This window comes from Dama dama, chromosome X (assembly GCF_033118175.1).
Source record: "Dama dama isolate Ldn47 chromosome X, ASM3311817v1, whole genome shotgun sequence".
NCBI classification, from domain to species: Eukaryota; Metazoa; Chordata; class Mammalia; order Artiodactyla; family Cervidae; genus Dama; species Dama dama.
In genome coordinates, this window is record NC_083714.1 from 117,845,412 (window position 1) to 117,870,831 (window position 25,420).

The 25,420-nt window shown below is 39.6% G+C and overlaps 1 pseudogene; it reads left to right on the top strand.

Moving 5' to 3' along the window:
* The first annotated feature begins 12,256 nt into the window (after positions 1-12,256).
* LOC133052848 (ubiquitin-conjugating enzyme E2 variant 1-like) lies at positions 12,257-12,749 on the top strand (annotated as a pseudogene).
* Positions 12,750-25,420: the final 12,671 nt, after the last annotated feature.

Below are 25,420 nucleotides of genomic sequence, written 5' to 3' on the forward strand. Positions count from 1 at the left end.
AAGGACATGACATAAACTGATTAGAACCGACTAGATCCAAGAGCTGGGTACTATGACCATAAAGGTCAAAAGTGGGTAGTGGTCCATTCCTGGAAATCCCCATCCCTTCCCCAAAATAGCTGGAATATTTGTCCCAATCATTAGCCTATGAAATAACTCACCCTTATAAAAACTGACAACCCCATACCCTGGGGCCTCTCTTGCCTTCCAAGATGGCCCACACTCTGTCTACGGAGTGTGTTTCTTCCCTGAATAGACCTTTCTCTTTGCTGTGGCTTGCTCTTGAATTCTTTCCTGCACGAAGCTAAGAACCCACACTTGGCGGCCATCTCAGGGACTCAGATGTGACCTGGGATGTGACCATTTTCCTGTGCCACACTCTCTTTCCTGCAACAGATTCATGGCCTCCACTTTTTACCACATCAAGGTCAGAACAAGCTGGGGTGAGGCAGTCAAGTATATAACCAGATATAGAGAGAAGAAATGCCTATGTAGTGTTACTTTTTTTTTTTTTTTTTTTTTATCTGAGAGAAATGCTTCTTAGTGAACACAGTGGATATTCATGGTCTCTTTGTCCAAGAGAATCTCAGTATTACTCATTCATAATATCTCTGAACACAATCTCTGTTACAATTACAAACACAAACACACTATGAATAAGAATATGATTTTTTACATAAACTTTAAAAAAGATTTTAAGGAAATTATAGGTTCACATGCAGTGGGAAAAATGAAGAAGATTACATATAACTTTTTCTTAGTTTCCCCAATGTTAACATCTTAGTTAACATTAACATCAAATTTTAGTACAATACCATAATTAGGATACTGACATTAATATAGGCCAATTCCATCACTACAAAGATTTTTCTTTCATACTGCTCTTTAATGGACAAGCTTACCTCATTCTCACTCTTATCATCTCTTTAAACTTGACAACCACTATTCTAGTCATCATTTCTACAATTAGATCTTTTCAAGAATATTACATAAATGGAATCATACAGCATGTAATCTTTGACTATTGGCTTTTTTCACTCAGTGAACAGTGCTCTGGAGATTCATCCAGACTACTGTATTGTTTGTTCCTTTTTTATTGATGAGTAGTAGTCCATGGTATGGGCGTGCCATAATTTGTGTAACCATTCTCCTGCTGAAGAACATCTGAGTTGTTTGCAATTTTGACTATTATAAATGAAGCTACTATGAACTTTCATGTACAGATTTTTATGTGAAGAAAAATTTTCACTTCTCTGGGATGAATAGCAACAGTGCAAATGCTGCATTGTAAAGCAGTTGTATATTTAGTTTTATAACAAACTGCCAAATTGATTCCAGAATGGCTATGCCATTTTCTATTTTCTCCAGCAATGTGTGTGTGATTAGGTTTCTCCACAGCCTCTCCAGAAATTTTGGTGCCATTATTTTTAATTGAAACTATTGATGCTGGGAGGGATTGGGGGCAGGAGGAGAAGGGGATGACAGAAGATGAGATGGCTGGATGGCATCACCGACTCGATGGACATGAGTTTGAGTAAACTCCAGGAGTTGGTGATGGACAGGGAGGCCTGGTGTACTGCGATTCATGGGGTTGCAAAGAGTCGGACACAACTGAGTGACTGAACTGAACTGAACTGATTCTCATAGAGGCATGATGGTATCTCATTGTGGTTTTAATTTGCATTGTTATAACATCTAATGATGAACGTATTTTCATATGTTTGTTTTCCCTCTATATATCCTCTTCATGAAGTGCCTCTTTGTATCTTTTTAATATTTTCCAGTCAGATTTTTTTTTTTGATTGTTGTTTTACTGTTGAGTTTTGAGATGGTGTGATCACTCACCTAGAGCCAGACATCCTGGAATGCAAAGTCAAGAGGGCCTTAGGAAGCATCACTATGAACAAAGCTAGTGGAGGTGATGGGATTCCAGTGGAGCTATTTCAAATCCTGAAAGATGATGCTGTGAAAGTGATGCACTCAATATGCCAGCAAATTTGGAAAACTCAGCAGTGGCCACAGGACTGGAAAAGGTCAGTTTTCATTCCAATCCCAAAGAAAGGCAATGCCAAAGAATGCTCAAACTACTGCACAATTGCACTCATCTCACACGCTAGTAAAGTAATGCTCAAAATTCTCCAAGCCAGGCTTCAACAGTACGTGAACTGTGAACTTCCAGATGTTCAAGCTGGATTTAGAAAAGACAGAGGAACCAGAGATCAAATTGCCAACATCCACTGGATCATCAAAAAAGCAAGAGAGTTCCAGAAAAACATCTACTTTTGCTTTATAGACTACACCAAGCCTTTGACCGTGTGGATCACCACAAGCTGTGGAAAATTCTGAAAGAGATGGGAATACCAGACCACCTGACCTACCTCCTGAGAAATCTGTATGCAGGTCAAGAAGCAACAGTTAGAACTGGACATGGAACAATAGACTGGTTCCAAATTGGGAAAGGAGTATGTCAAGGCTGTATACTGGCACCTGCTTATTTAACTTATATGCAGAATATATCATGCTGGGCTAGATTAAGCACAAGCTGGAATCAAGACTGCTGGGAGAAATATCAATAACCTCAGATATACAGCGACACCACCCTTATGGCAGAAAGCAAAGAAGAACTAAAGAGCCTCTTGATGAAAGTGAAAGAAGAGGGTGAAAAAGTTAGCTTAAAACTCAACATTCAGAAAACTAAGATCATGGCATCCAGTCTCATCACTTCATGACAAATAGATGGGGAAACAGTGGAAACAGTGAAAGACTTTATATTTTTGGGTTCCAAAATCACTGCAGATGGTGACTGCAGCTAGGAAATTAAAAAATGCTTGCTCCTTGGAAGAAGAGCTATGACCAAACTAGACAGCATATTAAAAAAAGCAGAGACATTATTTTACCAACAAAAGTCCATCTAATCAAAGCTATAGTTTTTCCAGTAGTCATGTATGGATGTGAGAGTTGGACTATAAAGAAAGCTGAGCACCAAAGAATTGATGCTTTTGAACTGCGGTGTTGGAGAAGACTCTTGAGAGTCCCTTGGACTGCAAGGAGATCCAACCAGTCCATCCTAAAGGAAATCAGTCCTGAACATTCATTGGAAGGACTGATGCTGAAGCTGAAGCTCCAATACTTTGGCCACCTGATGTGAAGAACCAACTCATCAGAAAAGAACCTGATTCTGGGAAAGACTGAAGCGAGAGGAGAAGGGGACAACAGAGAATGAGATGGTTGGATGTCATTACACACTCGATAGACATCAGTTTGAGTAGGCTCCAGGAGTTGGTGATGGATGGGGAGGCCTGGCGTGCTGCAGTCCACAGGGTTGCAAAGAGTCGGACACGACTGAGCGACTGAACTGATTTGGGAGTTTTAACATATTGTAGATACTAATCCTGTGGGCAGATATTTGGTTTGGTTGCAATTATTTTGTTTCAGTTTGTAGCTTGTGTTTTCATCCACCTAACATACTGTTTTTATAAAACAAAAGCATATAAATTTGATGAAGTCTGAATTATTAATATTAGTATTTTCCTTATTGTATTTCTTTAATGGATTGTGCTTGACTATGTCAAGTCTAGGAACTCTTTGACTAGCCTTAGCTTCCAAAGATTTTCTCCTTTGCTTTTTCTAAAATTTTTTATAGTTTTAATGTTTATGTTTAAATCTATAATCTATTTTGAGTTAATTTTTGTTTATGGTATGAGATTCAGGCTGAAGTTCATTTTCTATATTTGCCTCTAGATGTCCAATTGCTCCAGCATCATTTGTTGAAAGGTAATTTTTTTCTCTATTAAATTGCTTTTGCATTTTTATCAAAAATCAGTTGAGCAACCAGCATTTCCCATACTCTTTATATAATAGCTCTAAGTTTGTACTTATATCACTGCTAAAAACTCTGCAAATATGTGTTAGCTTTAAGGTTTCTTAAAAAATAATTATTTCATCTTTCTTGATCATAAATTTACTCACCAAAATATAATAGCCAAATGCCTTGATTAAATGAACCATAAAATCAAGGGTAATATTCACACTTCTATAAAAAGAAGTCTTAGTTTTGCTCAATATTTATTTCCATCTTAGATAGTCAATAATCATATTTCTTCTGCAGTGACTTACATACTGAAATAAATGACTTAAGGATGCCTTATTGCTAACATAGATCAGAGTTAGTTGCTAATGAAATAACTCCTTTCCAAGTAACTTCAAATAAATCTGCTGATCCATAAAAGATTCATCTTAAAGGAATCCAGTTCATTTGCTGCCTTTACCACTTCCATTGACATGAAACATCTTTTATAGTCTACCTTGTTTCAGCCATTGCAATGCTGACAGTAGCACCTGGCTTGTAGTAGTCTGTTTTAACTAGCAGAGATGATACATTTAGTAAGACCTCATGACTACAATATGAAGGACAGACCCCTCTCAAAAAAAAATTATATTCGAGAATCTCCTCTGGTGTAAAAATTAATTCCCGGATACAAGAGTTTGCTCCATTTCAAAGATCAGAAAGGAAGTGCTGAAAAAGCACTCCAGACACAAAACCCATGACTCAAAGCTTCATTCCTGGAAATTAATTCCCTGTGTCATGTTGTATCTGGGGCAACAGAGGGTAGTGCAAAACTTCAGCAAAAGCCAAACGCAACACCTTAGCAGATGTCTTCATAGTGGGAGTCTCCTCAGGCTGAGAGCACCTTCCTATTTTGTGTACATTTTTAAGATACCGCATTCCAGGTAGAAGATAGTCCCATTCAGAATATGTCTTAGAATCAAGGCCATATGTTTTTTCTGGGTGTGCATACAATGACAGAGTATGTGTGTGAGGGGAAAAAAAAAGAAGACATCTATCTGTAACAAAAAAAAAAAAACAACAAAAAAACTATTAAATAAGATATGTATAGACATTTTCCCAAAATCTCAGGGAAAAAATGATGCCTATTTTGTTCAGCAGAAACTTTCCAGTATTGGGTAAATCCAGTAGTTACTTAAATGACTGCTTTTCAGGAGTTGTGTAAGTTGTGATGGCTGTTAAGTTGCTTAATTGTATATTTATGAATAGAAAATTATGAGTTATATGACTGAGTATTCAACTCAAAATGTGGGATATGAGATGTTGCTGCTTCCATGTGGCACTGTACAATAAAAAGAGATGATACTAAATCTACCTTTAAGCATCGTTGGTTCCTGAGCAGAGCACTGAAAATATACTACCCACTAATAAGCTCGAGACATATAACCTGATGCCTCCGAAAAGCTTTAATTCTATGGGACCAAGTTTGCATACTTTGAAATGAGCCTGGCTAGAAGTGTTCATTCAATTGGACATTTTGACAATTTTGGATTATCTTTTTAGTTCTACTTTTTAAGAAAATATTTTAGTAAGCAAACAGATCTTAAGGGTAAAGCTTGATGAATTTTTACTCCCATGAAACCAGCATCTGATATCAAGGTATAGGACATATCCAGAACTCCAGGAAGCTCCCTTGTGCCTTCTCATAGTCAATACTCCCAAAAGTTTTGGCTGTTTTTGAATTTGATATAAAAGGAATTATACAGTTTGTCCTCTTTTGTGTTTGACTTTCTTTTGCTCAATACTGTATATGGGAGTGTCATCTATGTATTTGCATATATCAGTAGTTTATTCTTTTTATTGCTGAGTTATATCCTATATTGTATGAATATATCACATGTATTTATCCATTCACCTGTGGTTGCAATTTGTGTTGTTCTCAGGTTCTGGCTGGGAAGATCATTTCTGTCCATGCATTTTGGTACACACGTACACATTTATGTTTGTGTACAGGGCCAAGAATGGAATTACTGGATCCTAGGGTATTCGTATTTTAGCCTTGCCAATTGCTGTTAAAACAGTTTTCCAAAGCAGTTTTACCAATTTACTTCCAGCCAGCAATGTGAATGAATTCCAGCTACTCTTCATCGCTGCCAACACTTGGCATGTCAGTTCTTTTAATTTTAACTATTCTGATGATATCTCATTGACATTTGCAGTTGCAACTCTGATGAGAAACTTTTCATATGCTAATTAATCTGTACTGGATGCAAATCTGTTAATATAAAAATACACAAAGTGGACGTTTTTATTTTTCTTCTAGAGCTTAGATAAGAACAGCTGTCAACTCATACAGTGTCCTAAAACCACTCATTATTGTCCCAAATTAACAAACATGAAGAAAAGAAATCAGAATCACATTTTAAACAGCCACAGGTCAGTGATAAGAAAGTATGTAACTGTCAGGTTTCATCTCAGGTGGCTTTTCTCTGACTTTTTGTTTTTTAATCTGTGCTAAGCTTAGAAAGCAGGGGGTATAATGTCTGTCACAGAGAGGTACACACTAAGCGAATCAGTTATATTGCAAAAGGTGGTAACTGATCAGTGTAAGGATTTGGAGTTTAGGATAAGATTTCATCAGATGCCAATGCTGAGTGGCATTTTATTTAACACATGTAGGTATTTTCTACTTTTATACTTCTGATGATTGGATCATAATTGCGTATGAACTATTCATAAATGTATAATATAGGGAACTATTTAGAGACACACGGTACTATATTTGAATATTCATCTAAAAAGCTCTTGATAGCACATTAAACTTCACAATTTGTTGGAGGCACATAAATGGCAAATACTATCTACATTTCTGAAAGCAAGAGACAGACTCAGTGAGATTCAGGTCCTAAATGAATGGAGAACTCCATACTCTGGCATGAACATTGCATCAGGTGGTGATGCTGAAATCGTTATGGCAATTAATGTCACTGGAAGTTTGACTGGAAATACAGCCACTTTCACTCCACAAGAAGGTCTGAATATTCCTGGGCCACCAACCACTTACCATTTCCTCACAAGTACTAATACTGTACCACCATTACTGGCTACATATATATAATAAGTGCAGTCAGTTATGTGCCTGCTATAGACTGAATGGGAAAGGAGTATGTCCAGGCTGTATATTTTCACCCTGCTTATTTAACTTATATGCAGAGTACATCATGCAAAATGCCAGGCTGGATGAAGCACAAGCTGGAATCAAGATTGCTGGGAGAAATATTAATAACCTCAGATATATAGATGACACCACCCTTATGGCGGAAAGCAAAGAAGAACTAAAGAGCCCCTTGATGAAAGTGAAAGAGGAGAGTGAAGAAGATGGCTTAAAACTCAACATTCAGAAAACTAAGATCATGGCATCTGGTCCCATCACTTCATGGCAAATAGATGGGGAAACAGTGGAAACAGTGACAGACTTTTATTTTCTTGGGCTCCAAAATCACTGCAGATGGTGACTGCAGCCATGAAATTAAAAGACACTTGCTTTTTGGAAGAAAAGCTATGACCAACCTAGACAGCATATTAAAAAGCAGAGACATTACTTTGCCCACAAAGGTCCATCTAGTCAAAGCTGTGGTTTTTCCAGTAGTCATGTATGGATGTGAGTTGGACCATAAAGAAGGCTGAGTGCCAAAGAATTGATGCTTTTGAACTGTGGTGTTGGAGAAGACTCTTAGAGTCCCTTGGACTGCAAGGAGATCAAACCAGTCAATTCTAAAGGAAATCAATCCTGAATATTCATTGGAAGGACTGATGCCGAATATGAAGGCCCAAAGTTTTGGCCACATGATGTGAAGAACTGACTCACTGGAAAAGACTCTGATGCTGGGGAGGATTGAAGGCAGGAGGAGAAGGGGACAACAGAGGATGAGATGGTTGGATGGCATCACTGACTCAATGGACATGAGTTTGAGTAAGATCTGGGAGTTGGTGATAGACAGGAAAGCCTGGTGTGCTGCAGTCCATGGGGTCACAAAGAGTCAGACACCACTGAGCGACTGAATTAAATGACTGACTAATAGACTAAATGTTTGCATCCTCCCCAAATTCATATTTTGAAACCCTAATCCCCATTATGGTAGTATTTGGAAGTAAGGCCTTTGGGAGGTGATTAGGTCATGAGAGTAGAACCTCATGAATGGGATTAGTGACATTTATAAAAGAGATTCCAGAGGGACCCCTCATCCTTCTAACATTTGGGATAGCAAGATGGCTGTTTATGAGCAAGAAGTAGGCTCTCACAAGACATTGAATCTGCCAGAGCCTTGAGCTTGAACTTACCAGTCTCTAGAACTGTGAGAATAAATGTTGTTACAGTCACCCAGCCTATGACATTCTATTGCAGCAAAATGGACTAAGATAGTGTCTTTGTCTTAAATCAGATGAGTTTGGCTTTAATTAAAGCAACTGAATGATGATGATTAGCAAGTTATTAATAAATTCTAGAGTCAGACTTAAGTATGAGTCCTGGGTGAATCATGTAAGAACCATGTGAGCATTTTTATTTTTCCTTCCTTGTAATATGGAAGCTGTTAAACCATTGTCTCCATCTTTTCTTAAAGTTGTAAAGACAGCCTACATTAAATAAAACCACAAACTGAAAAATACTAGAGTTATAATACAAGAACTTATACTTATTAGACCTTTTTGACATCTAAGAATATCTGTCTCTCAGACAAAAGTGCGTAAAGATTAAAGTTTTATGTCAGGTTCTTTAGATTGGCCACTGTTGGATGGCTGATGGTGTTTGATAAGGATTCCTTATACATAGTCTCTGGTCCACTTTTGTGTGTTTTTAAAGTTATCCAAGATATAAAGGTAAAAATAAAGATGTTCATTAAAGTAAAATAGAATAGAAATAGAGGAAAATGCAGCAATTCAGCTGTTCTCAAGAATGGTCCCTGAGAGCAGCAGCATCAGCAGCTGTGTGGAATCTGGTATGAGATGTAAGTTTTTATGTTATACTCTAAAAACTCAATCAGAAACTCTGAGGGTGGGACCCAGCAGTCTGTTTTTAAACATGCCATTCTAGGTGATTCTAATGTACCCTAAAATGTGAGAACCACTGACGTAATGAAAATAATATTGGTCCAAGAATTAAGAGATATGAATCTTAATTCAGAATTAATTGGGTCTGTGATCTTGGACAAGCCATTTACATCCTCTGAGCATATTTCCTCATCTCCAAATGAAGTTTGTATTGTGTGATCTTTTGAGCCCTCATCTCCATGTATAGTTAGAAAAGATAACGTTGCTTCATAAATAAAAAAAAATTCAGATTTCCCATTATAAATGGCATTGGTGTTTGAATTTTACTATTAAGTCTAGATGACTTGGTTGATTTTCTTGTGTGTCTTATGATTCTGTTATATCTGATACAGAGCAAGAACTTACACTTTCTCTAAAAAACATTTGAGAAATTTACATGTAAGTTCTAACTATTTATTGATAAACTATTAATGAATCTAAAAAGTGTTTTCATAGGTGCTTTAAACACCAAAGCTTGTCAGATATTTCTACAAGCCTGCCACATTTCTCTATTTCATAAAAAGATGTAAAAAATGCAGTGTCATAAAATACTGGGCACTCTGAGTTATCCTAAGAGTGGGCAGAGAGGACACGAACTGAGGGGCAAGAAGCTAAGAATAAATTCTACGAAGGACTTCCCTGGCAGTCTAGTGGCTAAGACTCCACACTTCCAATACAGGAGCCTGTGTTCAATCCCTGGTCAGGGAACTAGATCTCACATGCTGCAACAACAGATCCCATGTGTTGCAAGATCAAAGACCCTGTATGCCTCAATTCAGACCCAGCCCAGCCAAATGTGTGTTTTTTTTAAATTCTAAAATAAATAAATAAATTCTATGAAGTTCAATCATTTATTGCCAGGACCTTTCTAGAGGGGAGCATTTTAAAAAATATGAGCTCAGTAATAAGGAACATAAAGCATACTGGACTTGGAAGGGTGTTGGCAAAGACCACATTCAGAAGCAAAAAGAGAAGCCAGTAGCTCTTTTATTTTATTTTTTTTTAAAGATATGATGTAGCTACAAGGAGGCAGGCCAGAGCTTCCTTTTCTGTCATCCCATGTAACCCCTCAGAGGTCGATAGCACCTCTTGAAGCTACCAGGATGACTGTCCGAACTGAAGCCTTACTCCTCTCAATCCTTATTAAAGAGAATTTTAATGGGAAACAACGAAAGTGTCACAGCTGGGCCCTCAGGTTCAGAGAATGCAATATCCATGGCTGAGAGAAAGGACTGGTCCTCAGTAACAACCCAGAGCAAGCCAGTTCCTTTCCACAGCAGTCTCTTCTGTGAAGGTTTAAATTGCAGGGGCTTGAAGAACAACATGGTAGTGAGTTTCCTGGGTTTTCTTATCACTTCTCAAACACCATTCCACAAAAGCCTCCAATCCAAAAAGGCACAGGTTAAAATGAAACAAATCAAAACAAAAAAACTGATTCCCCTAGTCAGAGGACCAGAAAATGGGTACCTTAACAACAGAAACCTTTTTTGCAATTGCCACCCTACTGCTACTGCTAAGTCACTTCAGTCGTGTCCGACTCTGTGCGACCGCGTCCCTGGGATTCTCCAGGCAAGAACACTGGAGTTGGGTTGCCATTTCCTTCTCCAATGCATAAAAGTGAAAAGTGAAAGTGAAGTCCCTCAGTCATGTCCGACTCTTCGCGACCCCATGGACTGCAGGCTACCAGGCTCATCCGTCCATGGGATTTTCCAGGCAAGAGGACTGGAGTGGGGTGCCATTGCCTTCTCCGAAACAGCCACCCTATTCCAGCTCAAAATAAATGAAACAATGGAAAAACTGTACCCCTTCCCCACAGTTCCACTGGAGCAAGCGCAAGCTGATCTTTCATTCTGCAACTCCCCCCTGTACCACAGAGAGGCGGCAGCCCTCTGATTCCCCTGCCCAGTGGAGCTGGCAGGGCTAAGGGGGGAGCTAGTCATCTATACTGTGCTTGGCAGAGGCAGGCTGTGCACACATCCCCCTTGTTGTTGCTGTTTTGGCTGTTTAGTTGCTCACTTGTGTGCAACTTTTTGTGACCCCGTGGACTGCAGCCCACCAGGCTCCTCTGTTCATGGGATTTCTCAGGCAAGAATACTGGGGAAATTTTTAAAAATTAAATAAAAAATTAAAAGATGGGTTGCCATTTCCTCCCCCAGGGGATCTTCCCCACCCAGGGATCAAACCCATGCCCCCTGCATTGGCAGGCGGATTCCTTACTGCTGAGGCACCTGGGAAGTCCACCAATGACTCCCCTGCAGGAACAGTACTGGCGAAGCTGAGTAGGGATCTGATCTTCCATCCACACCAGTCAGAGCAGGTATTATTACCACTCTCCCTCCCACTCAGGATGGTGTCAGTAGGATCCAGCAGTGAACAGACTGTCCACATCTTCCTGAAAGAGTCAAGACTAAATGAGGTAGAGGGGGGCAGAGCTGGTCCCCACCAAGCTTCACAGTCCTTTCCCTGTGTCTGTGGAGCACAATGGGGAACAGCGTCTCACCTCCTATTCACTAGCAATGAGGTAGATGAGGTGATGAGAAGTGGAGCTGGCAGACACTCTGTTTCCCTTTCCTCATGTAGTGTCAGCGGGGCCCAGCAGGGAGCTGCTGAGCTTCCACATTCATTCAGAATCAACAAGGCAGTAAAAATCAGTGTCACACATTTGCTGGGAAGATGTCAGCAGAGGGAAGGGCTGACTGAACTTAACTTCAGCTGTCTGCAGTGAGGTGTAAATGCTCTGCTCCACTTTCTTAAGGGTGATACCAGTGGAGTCTAGTGGGAAACTGAATATAACACCCACCTGGATCTCATGCTATACCTCAAGAGGTGTAATAAGATCTGAGCTAAATCTCACACCTTATACCAAAAAAAAAAAGTCCAAAATGTTGAAGGATTTAAATGATGTAATACTTAAAATTATAAAATGTTTATGAGAAAATAAATAATGGAAATTCTTTGGGATCAGGTCTAGGCGAGCTATTGGTAAACATGATATCCAAAGCATAATCCATAAAAGGAAAAAATGATAAACAGGACCTCACTAAAATTATAAATCTTTGCTCTGCAAAAAGACTCTGTGAAGAAGATGAAATGCAAGCTTAAGACTGAGAGAAAATAGTTCTAAAGAAGTATATGACAAAGTGGCAGTATCTAGAACATATGAAGAACTATTAAAATCAATAGAAACAACAAAAGAAAAATTCAGTGAGAAACTGGGATAAACACAGACATTTAACTAAAGATAATATTCAAATGACAAAGAAGCATAAGAAAGATGTTTGACATCATTAACCATTAGGCAAATTAAAACCACTTTGAGATATCACTATGTATCTATTAGAATTACTAAAATAAGAAAAATATAGTGAAAGAGTGACAGCAATGCAGTTGGCAGCCACCACAGGCTCAGGAGTAAAGGTCTCTCGCAATTTTCAATGGTTAGAACTCGAAAAACGTCAGAAAGTATTAGGAAATGGCAGTTAGCTGGGGTCTAGAAAATGACCTACACATGACACTTACAAGATGGACAGGAGTGATAACTGGGCCCCCAAGAACAATCTATGAAAACTGAATATACAGCCTTGAACTAGGATGTGGACCTAAATGCGTAGAAGCATGCCCCTTTGTAAGATTTGTAACAAAAATTAATATAGATGGAGTTAATAGTTTCAATGGAGTTCTGGACCCAAGAGCCATATCAGTACTAGCAAAATGGCAAAATTCATCCAGCATCAAGGTAATCCTACAAGAGCTTTGGCACCTAATATCTAAAGAAAATATGAAACTTCCTCAGCTGCCTGAAGGACAGTGTTATATAGTAGTTAATCCAAAAGAAAAAAACCACACGCCCTCCCATATCCCCCATGAGATTTAAGCAATTTTCACTTTTTTTTTTTCCCAAGTAGTAAATTTTCTAGATACATCTTGGAGACCTCAAATTACTGGAAAGGAAGTGCCCATTCAAAGGCAATTTATTTTCAGACACTGTAAATGACACTAATTTTGTGTCCATGTGAAATGTATAAGTTGTGCTATAACAAATAAATCTGTCAAGTGTAACCACTATCCACAATCCACACAGTTGAACTTCTGGGTCCAAGAAAGTATATTTAAATTGATTCCCGTCACAACCAGCAGGGCACAACTAACTCAATTGTTAGATCTAACTAGTCACATCTATCTCAACCTTGCTGCTGATTACATGGCCTGGGATCTCTGCCTTCTCCCCCATCCCCTCCTGGCTTCTTTAAGTCTTAAATGATGACTCCCTCAAGCTATTTTCCTTCACCTCACTCTCCACTACCACCCGTGACCAAAGCATAGATCGTAACTCACTCTGCTCCCCTCTGAAGTTAGCCTTTGGTGAGGAATTAAGGGCTTTTCCCATAGCACTTCTCTCCCTACCTTAACCAAGAAGTGCTGCTTTATCCTTCCTCCTCAAGTCCCGTTTTGCACTGTCACCATCCAACACTTTTCATGACACCTCCTTGCTTTGGCCAGAAGCCATCAGGTAAGGTTGGAAAGAGTCTCTAATCTTCCTCAGTTAGCTTTACAACCACTTTATTTACTCTCCACCAGCCTGGGATTTGAATAATGGGAATAAGGGGTTCTCGGCCCTGCCGCTCTCTGCTGTCATCATTGGCTGATGTGTTTTCTTTTTTTTTTTTTTTCCCATTTATTTTTATTAGTTGGAGGCTAATAACTTTACAATATTGTAGTGGTTTTTGCTCATGTTTTGATAAGGTGAAAAGAACAATCACCAGAGTTACTCAGACCTGCCAGCTCTCAAAGTCTTTGGTGGATAAACTTGGAGAAAGGCAATAGAAGACTCCTGTCAGCACACACAATCCCTCTAAATGAATTTTCTTTTCCTGTAATTGCTTTTACAATTTCAAGAAGTTTTAAACAGTGCTCTCACTTGCTCATCTTTGCAATCCATCTGGGTCTAGTTTGGAATCTGACAACTGGAACAAAAAGAACCTTGGTTGGTGTATACTTTGGTTTTGGTGCTGCTGCTTCTCATGGTCCTCAACAGGGATTAAGGAAAAACTCAGTGTGCATGAGAGATTGCCAAAATCCCTGGCAAACTGCTGCATTTTTCCACTTTTTTGTTCAGGATCACTAAATGCTGAGATGTGGATGCATACCAAAATAAAAGTAATTCATCGTGTTCTGAAGCTTTTTTTGTTTTTGTTTTTTAATTTAGTGTTTGTGTAAAACCACCTTTTGTAGCAGCAACTATAGAGAAAAGCTTAGTTCTAAGGGTTTAGCATCCTATAAGTAAAGTTTAACAATAACAGCATTCCATAAGCAGCCCTTTTGTTGTTAGACCGTTGACTAATTTCAATGTAATAAAAAGAAGTGTGTGCTAATATATTTAAAAAAACATAGTGACATCACCAAATGCTGGCAAGGATGAGGAGAAACTGGTACACTTAAACTTTGCTAGTGGGAATATAAAACTGTACAGCCTTGCTGGGTAACAATTTGGCACTTACATATACAATTAAACATAAAAGTACTGTGTGTGTGTGCATGTGTGTGCTGTGTGCTTAGTCGCTCAGTTGTGAACAACTCTTTGCAACCCCATAGTCTGTAGCCTACCAGGCTCGTCTGTCCATGGGGATTCTCCAGACAAGAATACTGGAGTGGGTTGCCATGCCCTCCTCCAGGGGATTTTCCCAAACTAGGGATTGAACCCAGGTCTCCCACAATGCAGATGGATTCTTTACCAGCTGAACCACAGGGAAGCCCACGAATACTGGAGGGGGTAGCCTATCCCTTCTCCAGGGGATCTTCCTGACCCAGGAATTGAACCGGGGTCTCCTGCATTACAGGCAGGTTCTTTACCATCTGAGCTACCAGCGAAGCCGTATCACCCTGCAACTGCAATCTTGGTTATTCACCCAAAGAAATGAAAACTTAAGTTCACACAAAAATCTGTAGACAAAGGTTCAGAGCAGTTTACGTCTAATAGTTGAAAATGGACACACAACCCTGATATCCTTCAGCTGGTGACAGGTTAAACCAACTGTGGTACTTTAATCCCATGGAACACTTCTCTCCAATAGAAAGGAATGATCTGTTGATACAGGCAAAAATCTAGATGACTCTCCGAAGAAGCACAAAGTGAAAGCACCAATCTCAAAAGGTTACATACTGCATAATTCTATTTATATAACATTTTCAAAATGACAAAATTGTAGAGATGGTAACAGATTAGCAGTTGCCAGAGGTTAGCAATGTTGTGGGGTGGGGATTTTGGGAATGATGGAACTGTTCTATATGTTTACTGTGATGGTGAATCTACAAACCTACGTGGGTGGCAAAACTGCATAGGACTAAACACACATACACAAGAACAAGTAATCCTGGGGCAATCTTGCGAGAAGAGTAGTATCGGACCATGTTTCAAGAGAATAAAATTTTATAATATTGGTCCTTACTACTCAAAAGTGAGCCTGGGACCAGTATAATCAATATCAACTGGGAGTTGGTGAGAAATGTAGACTCTTTGGCCCTACCCCAGACCCACTGAATTAGAATGCTAAATCCCTGGGTAATTCACACATTCAAGCTACTTAGGAGGTGCTTAATAAATTTGTTAAAGGTATTAATTTTGATTAAGTTCCACTTTCACACTGATTGAGAATTTGCCACCTGCTATCCTGAAAAAAGTGCAAGTGAGTGAAAGTCACTTAGTCGTGTCTGACTCTTTGTGACCCCATGGACTATACAGTCCATGGAATTCTCCAGGCCAGAATACTGGAGTGGGTTGCCTTTTCCTTCTCCAGGGGATCTTCCCAACCTGGGGATTGAACCCAGGTCTCCCACATTGCAGGCAGATTCTTTACCAGCTGAGCCACAAGAGAAGCCCAATCCTGAAAAAAAATTGCCTCCTGTTTTGCCCTGTAACAGAACAACAGGGAAGCTTGCTCTAAGTTTCTCAGGATGATCCCTGGCCACAAGGTATATGTGGCTCTTCCCACATATAAATCAGATGCATTTTGCCTGGAACTTTTCATTTATTCCAGTGGTGTCTATAATTTTATCCCAGGCCTGACATACTTAAGGTAAGCAATGATGTTTTCATAACTTTATGATCAATACACAGACCCGTCTTCATGAATATGATTATGATTTTTTGATCCATTAATCTCTGGTCATTATCACCAAAGCCAGGAAGGACTGAACACTATTTGAACAGTTTTGCCCAATTATTGAGGCCATCAGAGACAAGTTGGCCCCAAATAATATTAAATCCAGGGTCATTTGCAGACACCTTGTGAGTCAATATTTTACAGCTCATATTTCCTTCTTCTTCTTCTTCTTTAATTGATTTATGTAGTCAAGTACCCTATGAGTTGAAAGCTGATACCTAGATGAAAATGACCCACATTTAAAAATCTTGGACTTTGTCCAAAATATCTCAAGAGAGCTCAGAGGTTGAATTAAAAAACCAGAAACAATTTAACTCATTATCAACTCAACTAAGTAACAGACATGTCTGGGAAGGAATCTCCCCTAAACTGTATGTAGTCTGTACTAGACCATTAAAGGCTGTTCATGCTGAGAGATATTTGCATCCCAAATATTTCAAAGGTCCTTTTGAGGAAGTCAACTATTAGATATATTACTTATGTATCACATGTCCCAGTGTCTTAACTTGGAAATGCAGTCCAATGGGGCTTTTATTTGGGGTTTGAGATACAGACAATAAACAATAAACACCTGAACTATGTAGCCTGCTAGGGAGTGCTAAGTACAATCAAACAGTGATAAAAGGAATGCAGAGAATAAAGAACTCATAACTCAACACCAAAAAATCCCGAAAAACCTGATTAAAAATTGGACAGAGTTGCTGAATAGGCATCTTTCCAAAGACATACAGATGGCCAACAGGCACATGGAAAGGTGTTCAGTATTCCTCACTATTAGGGAAATGCAAATTAAAACCACAATGAGCTATCACCTCACACCTGTTAGATTGACTGTTATAAAAAATATAAGAATTAACAAGAACTGGAAAGGATGTGGAGAAAAGGGAACTCTCATACACTGTTAATGGGAATGTAAATTGATGCAGCCACTATGGAAGACAGTATGAGGATACCTCAAAAATTATAAATAGAACTACCATATGATCAAGCTATCCCACTCTTGGTATTTATTCAAACAATACAAAAACACTAGTTTGAAATGGTGTATGTACAAGTACGTTCACTGCAGTATTATTAACAAAATCCAAGATACAGAAACAATATAAGTGCCCATCAATGAATGAATGGATACAAAAGATGTGGGGTGTGTGTGTGTTCAGAGAACACAACGAAGATTACCAGAGGGGATGCTGGGACAGGGTGAGGGTGATATGGGTAAAGGGAGGTCAACTGTATGGTGATGAATGGAAACTATAAATTTTTGGTGGTGAGCATGTTGTGGTAGCTCAGCTGGTAAAGAAGCTGCCTGCAATGTGGGAGACCTGGGTTTGATCCCAGGGTTGGGGAGATGCCCCAAATAAGGGAACAGCTACGCACTCCAGTATTCTGGCCTGGAGAATTCCATGGACTGTATAGTCCATGGGGTTGCAAAGAGTCAAACACGACTGAGTAACTTTCAAAAAAAATGTTTATATATAGAAGGAATAATATAATGTTGTACACATGAAACTCACATGATGTTGTAAATCAATGTTACCTCAGTAAAAAGTAATTTTTTAAAAATAGTACAGAAGGAACCAGTGGGATGGCCAGATGGGAAAAGTGAACTGCAACTCAAAAAGGGATGACCAATGTAAAGATACTAAAGAAATGCTGGGGCTCCCTGCTGGCTCAGGAGTAAAGGAGTTGCCTGCCAATGCAGGAGATGAGATGCAGGTTCAATTCCTGGGCCAGGAACATCCCTCGGAGAAGGAAATGGCAACCCACTCCAGTGTCTGGAGAATCCCATGGACAGAGAAGCCTGGTAGGCTACAGGCCATAGGGTTGCACAGAGTCAGACATGACTAAGTGACTAAACAATGCAAAGTTAAACTGTACAAAGATACAAAGAAGGTAAGGAAATCCAGCTGTGTGGATGTCTAGGATGAGGAGTATGCTAAGCAGAAGAAACCACTAAGTGAAATCCTAAGGCAGAAGTGTGCCTGGTGTGCCCCAAGAGCAACGCAGAAGCCAGGGCAGCAGAAGTTGAGTTAGAGAGGACGAGGAGAAGGAGATGAAGTTGGAGCAGCACCAGAGGGCTAGACCCTGTAAGGACTTTGATTTTTACTCAGAATGGAGTAGGGAGGCATTGGAAGGGTTGAGCAGAGTAATGCAATCTGACTTAAAATTTTAAAGGCTATCTTCAGCTGTTTTGTTGAAAATCATCTACTGGGGCCTGAGACTGGAAGCGGAGAGACCAATTAGGAGAGTGTTACTATAATCCAGGCAAGAGATAATAACCATGGTTCCAAACAGGATAGCAGTAAAGCTGGAGAAAAGTGGGCATATAGCAGATGTGTTTTGAAGTTAGAGTTAACAGAATTTCTTGGCAGTTTTGATGAGGCTTAGGAAGGAAAAACAAGAGCCAAGAACAACTCTAAGGTTTTTGGCTTGAACAAGTGAAATAACAGAATTGCCCTCAACTGAGATTGTGAGTAAAGTAGGTTTGGGGAGAGATATTTTTAAGAAGGAATAACAGATGGTAACTAATCTTGTTGTAGTGATCATTTCATAATGTGTAAAAAATACTGAATCACTATATGGTATACTTGAAACTAATTTAATATTGAACGTTAATCACAGCTCAATAACATAATTAAAATAAAAAAAACCAAACACACTCAATTTGAATTGCATGTTAAACAAGTAAACTGTAGGATGTACAACTTGTATGTATAAGTATGAAGTTCAGGGTAGAGGTCAAGGCTAGAATATACATTCCATTGTAGTCAGCAATTAGATAGTATTTAAAACCATAGGAGTTAAGTTCCCCAGGGGCAGATGAGAGGGAAAGAGTTGAGTATAATATAAAGAAGGGACCAAGGACTGAACTCTGGAGCACTCTGAAGCTAACAGGCAGAAAGAAGAGAAAAGAAACAGAAAAGGGTTATATATATACATATATATCATGAACCCCCATCATAGTTACATGGTCCTTTCTAAGCCTGTTGAGTGTATCAGCATGCTCTGTGGGTCTGTGCCATCCATTACAATATGGGATGCTTAACCTCCCAACATTTGGTTACACTGCAAAATAATAAACCTTAAGTGTCTCTGCTTACAGTGTCTGCCATGCCCGCAGGGGACAGGAAGAGGTCAAGAGCAGAGGTGGATGTCACATAAAGCTGCCAACTGGTCACCCTCTCAGGATGAGCACCTTATGGAAGCCATGCTGTGCCAGCATCTGGTCTCAGCTTTTGGGGCACAGAAATGAATGCAATTAATATACCTTGTCGCTCAGACGGTAAAGAGTCTGCCCTCAATGCAGGAGACCTGGGTTCAATCCCTGGGTCAGGAAGATCCCCTGGAGATGGAAATGGCAACCCACTCCAGTATTCTTGCCTGGAGAATCCTGTGGACAGAGGAGCCTGATGACACAGGCTGGACACAACTGAGCGACTAGCATACACACACAATATACCCAAAGACTAGTCATTACAATGGATTCACACTAAATAACATGAAACTATTATATGAAAAAGAAATCATAACAGAAAAAAATAAACAAACCTGGAGGAGCTCCTATAGAAAGAAAGCTGCTAAGACTTTCTCCCCCACCACTATCAGAAGAGAGGGCATTTGATACAAATCAAGTTGACTGGCCTTATAAAGGTTTCTCATTACAGGCAAAGTCAGTTCCTCCAGTATGATGTGTCTCCTAAAGGGTCTGGCGCCACATGTGATTTTAGGAAAAGATGAGGATGAAGAGAAGAGGGAGATATTATTTGCAAAGCCTTCTACAAGAAAGGCCATAACGCATTAAACAATGCTATCTGACCTCAGGCCTACTCTGTGTACTATGCCAAGGGATGCAGTGAAGAACGGCATTTTGAGGTGACACAATCTGAAGGAGAAACACTGCCCATAGCACTCAATTGCTGTTAGGAAATCACATTCCTAAACAAAATTAAAGGAAAATGCTGGGGCCTTTTCATTTCCTGGGCATTATTAGTGTGTTCCTGACAATTACTGACAGCTAGTCAGAACACTGTTTGTGTTCTTTGCTCTCTGGGCATTTCCTAATTATGAATAATAATCTCATTAATCATGCACTTGAAACAAGTAAATTATCCTGCAGAACATCATAATCAGTTGCATCAAAGAGCCTTCCAGGAAGCCCCTATGTGGCTCGGTTTCAGCTTCCCCATTTGCAGCTCTCCCCGGGTCCTCTCAGGAAGTCAGGACTCAAGGGGTGTCTCATAGCACAGAAAGGCATTCATCATGGACAGCTTTAAAACCAAGCCATGTCCTCTGAAAACAACTTATTTAGGTTTAATGGCAGCCTCATGACTCGCCAGACTTGCAAAGGACAGGTTCTTCCTTGGTGGCTACTAAAGGGTTCCTGACATTCATGTTTCATCCCAGGTTTGTCGTTAGACATTCTCATCAGGGAAGCAAGCTATCTCTAATCAAAAAACTATCCTCAGTCCACTGAAAAAATGAGCTGTTTAAATTTACACAAAAGAACCTTTCAACCTTCATATTTTTGTAAACAGTTATTTTCTATAAGCTCCCTCCTTTTCTTCCTTCTTTTTTCTCTTCCTTCTTTTTAAAATTTGTCTTGACATATGAGGGCTTGACCTCCTCAATCTATAACACGTCTTGCTCCCAGCCTTGCTCTCCAGGATGTTGGGCAGAAGGTTATTTTACTGAAGATGTCACTGGAGTGACAGATCCTGGAAAATAGCTCTTCAGTCTTTTTTATATATAGCATTTCTTCTCCTTAGCATGGTTTTATTTGAATTCTCTCTTACCATTTGGGGATTTTTATTCCTTCTTTCATAAAGAAGAAAATAGACAAAATATATTGATTTCAAAACCAGATTCAGAACCACCACCAATAGCAAGTCACACAAAGACTGTTTATACAGACATGAAGTTAAGGGAAGAAGGTAAAACATTCTAGAATCAGTCATTCTCCCAGATACAACATTTGCTGTCATCCTCCTGGGCAGCAGGTGCCCTGTCAGGCCCTGTATTTTCTTTTGTGGGGGGTGGTAAGATACAAATATGAATAAAAGATACTCCTTTTTGTCAAACAACCAGCACTTCATTTGATCAAAACAAAGCTGAAATGTGACACAGAATCTAGTCAAGTTACACGGTGCCTCCAGTTCCATGTTTACTAAATTGACTCTTAACAGTTGAGCTTGCTGGGTGTCCAAATGGTACTTGGCTGTATAGATGTGATGGGTGAATATCTAATTAGGCATCACAGAGTACTTACTACACTTGTGAAATTAACAGAAAAGCTGGGGATGCAGAAATTTAATGTGTGTCCAGGTGTGGGAGCCAGGTATACCCGCTGCTTAAATTTCCTTTCAAGAGAGAAGTGCTCTTCAACTGCAAGGGGGTTATTTGGCTGACAGCCTCTAGCTGCCACACCTTCAGGATCCACCTCAGCTTTCCAGAAAATGCTCATTCTGGGGAGTCTGCAGTCAATGGCTGGGCAGTAGTATTACTAGAGACTGGCCATTTCTGGCCCAATGCAGGGGACTAACAAGTAATCCTTCCTCCCAGCACCCTACTGGGTTGCCTGAGACTTTATCAATCCCTGTTGTAGACTAAGGCTCTCTCTGTCCACACCTGCCCCCTCCTTATCTTTCTCAGGCATTAATCCAGAGTAATCATCTGTGCTCACAACTGTGTCTTCATATCTGCTTCCCAGAGGACCCCAATGATCTACTCTATCTGTCTATACCTGGAACTAATTTAAAGAAACAGAGAAATGATTTGAAATCAAAGCTAGAATTATAAAATGTCTACAAAATTCTCTACCTCTAATACATTTTCTTTCATTAAGAAAAGAATTTTTCTTTCTTTGGACAGGTCCCAGTGCAAGTCTATTTTGGAGTAGTCTCAAATGGTTGTCCTGTATCAAGGGAGGTATGGTAGGCACTGCTCCAACTGCAAGCAGGCAAGGAGTGCATTGTCCTTGGAGAAGTCGACAAAAATAATAAAGTCAACTAAAAGTTTGTATGCTTTTTATCATCAGCATGGGCTCAGTAATTTTAAATAATGTCAGTAATAAACCAGGTTTCCCTGTCAAAATGGGCTGCACCCCTATCCCTCACTGCCCACCTTGATATACCACTGTGCTCAGGGCTAAGTCACTTCAGTCATGTTTGACTCTTTGCGACTTTATGAACTATAGTCCACCAGGCTCCTCTGTCCATGGGATTCTCCAGGCAAGAGAATTGCCATTTCCTTCTCCAATATGCCATTATGCACTGTTTAAACTGTAAATGTGAAATTTTTTTTTAAACTATTTTCAACCATGAAATCTCAATTCTCCTTTGGAATGTAATACTGGACAAATTATTTATTTTTGGATCTTAAAAATCTTACCTAATCCTGTTTCAAACTCTAATATCACATCTGTTATTCTAAAAATACTATAGTTAATGCTGAGTTTGTACCTAAAAAGAACTGGAGTGGTAGAGGCTGTGATCTGTTCCCCTTCTCGTACTGCTTCCCCTCAATGTGACACCATGTATGGGTGTGTGTGTGTGTGTGTGTGTGTGTGTGTGTGTGTGTGTGTGTGTGTGTTGATGGGGTATTCTCTCTACTTCCCTCTTAAGCATATAGCTCTTCCAGGTTTGCAAACAGGGAAGAGAATCAGAAATGTGGTGGTATTGATATATAACTGTTGCCTTTTGAAGCCATAGTTCTCAGTTTGATTTGGTCTAATTCTTTCTGCAGTTACCGGTTTGTACAGGGTGTGGGTGATACCAAGGTAAAGATCAGCTTTACCCAGAAAGACTCCAGCACCTCTAGAGAGCAGTAATCCACTATTTCCCACTGGTTTCCTATCAATATGCCATTCTCCCAGTCCTTTCTCTGGGTTGAATACCCCAACCCTTGACCAGTCAGTGACTTGGGAAACCCTGGAGCTCCTCTTGGAACCACAGGAACTGTGCTGTCTCCTTCTCTAAGGACTATGGAGAAACAGGTGAAGATTCCTCCAAATTGTTTCAAAGCCCTCCTACACCATGATTTCTTAAAGCCTTGCTGGCCTCAACCACCGCAGTGGGACTCCCATCTTCAGAAAACTGTAGATCAGAAAGTGGCATCAATTTCTCTCTTCCATATGCCACCAACCTTCAAAGAACACTTACCAAACTATTCCCAAAACATTTTCCTGACTCTCCATAGGCTATGCTACCAGGACACCCAGATGAGAAAATAGGAAAAGAGATCTCAGTCTCTCCTTCTCACAGACTCCGTCAAAATACACAACTGATCACCGTCAACATTTGGATTTATGAGGAGAAACTTGTAAAAAGAAGGAGTCTTTCTACAGGCACCTGCATGCTCCAAAAATTGTCCAGCATGATTCTCTTTCCTCCTGACTCTAGGTACCTGTCAATTCTGGGATGAGATGGTGCACAATGGTAGTAGAACTAATTCTGTTCCCTCTAAATTCCTTCAAGATGATGATGTTCATAGAAAGGCCCTCTTCAAATGAAGTGGATTTATAGGGTCTTTTGTTATAAGCTGTTTTTCCTAATAGCCAAGCCAGGACTAACATGAAAAATCCCATTCAACATCTTATTATTCCCGTTTCTTATCTATGAGGGATTAGACAAAAATAATCCATAAAATGTTATTTCAATTCTAATAGTGTATGGGTTAGGTACCTCTTACCAAGATTAGATCACTCCATCCCCGCTGAAGCTAATTTATTTATCCATCATGTTTACTGAATCTTACCAATGTCTTTGTAACACATCACTAAATTATTTGTTTACAATTTGTTTTTCTATTATACCATAAAGCCCTAAATGGCAGCAGAACTGTATTTCATTCTTGTTGCATCCTTATCACATATGCAAGCATGGGTGCTAAGTCGCTTCAGTGGTATCCAACTCTGAGACCTATGGACCGTAGCCCACTAGGCTCCTCTGTCCATGAGATCTCTCCAGGTAAGAATACTGGAGTGGGTTGCCTTGCCCTCTTCCAGGGGATCTTCCTTGATCCAGGGATCAAACTCAGGTCTCTTACGTCCAAACCCAGGTCTCTTACATCTCCTGCATTGGCAGGCAGGTTCTTTACCTCTAGCGGCACCTGGGAAGCCCTTATCACATATGGGCCCTCCATAAATATTGTTTGAAGGAATGTGTGGTTCAAATAATTTTTAATGCAAATTACAGATAAATGAGTTTTCCAGTGGCTTATTGTTAGAAAAATACCAGCAAATAAGTCAATGTATATCATCACCTTTCTATAAACGTAGCACCATGCCCTAGTTCTGAAAGATTCAGAGGAAAGAGAAAACATGGTTCTTGACCTCATGAAGGACAACATCTAACTAGGAAAGCAAAATGAAACTAAAGAAGACAGAGTTGAGTCTTACTACACAAGCTAGGGGAGATTTCCTAGAAAACAGATGAGCCAGAGATCAGAAAGCTAACACATGTCAGCCACATATTCTGTGACTAACATGATGGGACTGTACAATAATTGGTCTTCTGCTGGGGGGTGGTGAAAAAAATAATCTTTTATAGTTGAGGACCCTCACATCAAAAATAAATACAATATACTCATTAGTAGTTAGTGTATCCTGGTGAAGTAGTAAACTGTTGCAGTTGGGATCATAGTCTCCAGAGGCAGCACACACCTTATTAGATTTGTTTACTTGGGAAAGAGTAATCCTCTCTTTGCCTCAGCTTTATCTTATGGTAAATGGGAATAACAGAATTTTCCTTCTAGGGTCACTGTGAGAATCAAACAAGTAAATATGAGAATACGGCTTGACACTCAGTTACCACAATATCAATATTTTCTGTTTGTTTTCTTAGTGAATGTATCACATTTTGAGGTTGTGAGAACACTAATGCAGGATTTCTGATATTTTTAAGGAACTAAAAATCAGAGTCCTTGCCATTAGTTACGTACATGCACACATTCACATACATACACAGAGCTGTAAAGACACTGAAAAATTTTCACAGACAATCTTGAGGTGTATGATTCTGGAGATCATTATATGACTGAATCTGAGTGGTCAGCAAATCCTTCTGGAATTTTTCACAATCAAGCTTCCTTGGCAAGATTTTTCAAGATAAATTGGTTTAATAAATCATGCTTTTTTATTGCCTGGCATTAAAATAAGGCTATAGATTATGTTCCTTTCAAGCAAAAATCAAATACAGATGCAATACAATATTTCAAGCTCTAGTTGTAGAGAAAATAACTGTCCAAAATGATGCAGTGTAACTTTTGCCAGTCTTACCCATCAGGGCCAACATGTGGGGAAAGAAATATGCAGTCAGGCATCCTACTATCAGCCAGCAGAGTCCCCAGAAAGGAAATGATGCTTCAGCATCCTCAAGGCCCCTCAACT